This window comes from Limulus polyphemus, unplaced genomic scaffold, assembly GCF_000517525.1.
Source record: "Limulus polyphemus unplaced genomic scaffold, Limulus_polyphemus-2.1.2 Scaffold723, whole genome shotgun sequence".
Classification (NCBI taxonomy): Eukaryota; Metazoa; Arthropoda; class Merostomata; order Xiphosura; family Limulidae; genus Limulus; species Limulus polyphemus.
The window spans coordinates 207891-210097 of NW_013666333.1; positions in this window are offsets into that span (position 1 = coordinate 207891).

Sequence of the window (2207 nt, forward strand, 5' to 3'; positions counted from 1 at the left end):
TATATATATATATATATATATATGTGTGTGTGTGTGTGTGTGTTATGGGCAATATATGACCAAAGTCTGGGCAATGTTGACAATGTCTGGGCAATGGTGGCATTTGTCTCTACTTTTGGCAATGCTGACACTGCCTGGACATTGACAACATTGGTCACAAATTTTGAAAAATTGATTCAATACTGTAAAGTAGAGTACTTCGGTCATTATGTAACCAAAGACGACATGGCCAAGTGGTCCTTTTGTGGTGGTGTTTATTATTCAAACATGCTCTTTTCTGACTTTCTTATGATTTGAATTTAAACATTGTAAGACTAACGTTCTTTGATGGCTAATTTCGTTAAATTATACACAAAATGACAATGTTGTCAATTCGCAAGTGCTTCGAGCACTGATGCCATTGACCAGTACTGGTGTGTTTAAAGTTCAGGAAAATATAACTTGTCATTTATATTCATATAAAACTTACAATCTTCTTGTATTTTACTTCCTTATCACTTGACATAGATTTAATTTGAAATTACAATTGCTAATAAGTACTAGCTAACTTCTCATAGAACGATCACAATACGGTGATATAGAAATTCCAAATATATATCCATTGTTTTAGTGGAATTGTTAATCCTTTCACATATATCAGATTGTCAGGGTTTTGCATATTTATATTGAACATGAGACCATTTGAACCTTTTCCAGCTAATGTCATCCAATCCATTTTTCAGCATAAAATGAAATGATACTTTATTTATGTGGTAGCTAAAGTTGTATACGATAAGGGTAATTAAGTACGGTCTGGTGGTTAGTATGTCAAAGCTGCGGAGAGTAAGATTCAAGCTACAGTATGCTGATGATCAAGCTCTGCATTTTCAGCTATGGCGGGGATATTTATCATGAGAGTCAATCTTATTATTTGGTTAAAAGTAACGGCATATGTGGCTGATGACTGGTTGCCCTTCGTCTGGTCAGAAGTTCTAGATTAGAGAGAGTTTTGTCTGAACCTTAGGGAAGTTAAAAATAACAATACCAAGCTTTTAGTAAGTAAAATTGAAATGAGTTTGAAATATTTTATTCTGTAAAGAAAGAAATGAGTTTGAAATATTTTATTCTGTAAAGAAAGAAATGAGTATATTAATATTTCTCATAAAACGCACAAATGCTCATTTTATCGTAACTTGAGTCATTTACATGTCAGTATTCATTAACTAAAGGAAATAATATTTTCAGATACATAATAGTCAATAAACTTCCACATAATAAGATAAAAAAATTAAAACCTCTAACGGATTATACACTTTAATATAGAGTTGTATAGGTCAGCTGCCTCTTATTTGACAGTTTGTTCTTGTAAACTTTAAACTTATCTCTTCAAAATATAGTACGATTGAAACTTAATTTTTTCCGTGAATTACTGTGGGTTCATAACGATAGGCAAAAAAAATAAAAAATAGTAACTTGACTGATTTCATTACACACTGTTTATTTTGTTGTAGATTTTATACAGCTATGCCAAGAAAGTAATTATTTGGTCAAAACATATTTCAAATTAAAACAGTTAAACCTGCTGTATAATTTGTAATAAATGTTTTCAGACTTCAATACGTCAGTTGTGGAGTTGCGTTTTTTGTTTTGTTTTTTAAGGTCTAGAGAAATCATAAGTAAATAAATCTGAATTTGTATATTAGGACATTCATTAATAATCAATATTTAGGCTGAATGCACATTCTCTATATTATTAGAAGTCAGCAAAAATATTATTTCTTAATTTATCTTCTTTAAGAAGATTTGTAAGTTCCATTTATTTTACAATGAACTAAGGATGTAACAATACTTTTAAACTAATCCAAACACATGTATAAATACATTTTATGAATATCAGACTGGCAAAAACATGTCCATGTATTGATGTCATTGTAACATAATGTAATAACGAAAATGGTCATGAATTTCCCTGTTTCATAACTAGTAATATAATTATCTTTGCTTTTAAAATACATTAATGTAACATTTTTCTAAATTTTCATATAGTTTCTGCATGTAATCATGACATTCTTTTTGACTAAATGTCTAAATGTCGTACATGTATGCTAATTGTTTTTAAGAGAGGTAAAGACTACGTTCTACAACCTTTGTCCTTGGGTCTCGAGCTAACGTCTATGAGAGTCTGTATGGATTTCTTGGAAGGCAGAATATTCAAACAGATAATACAA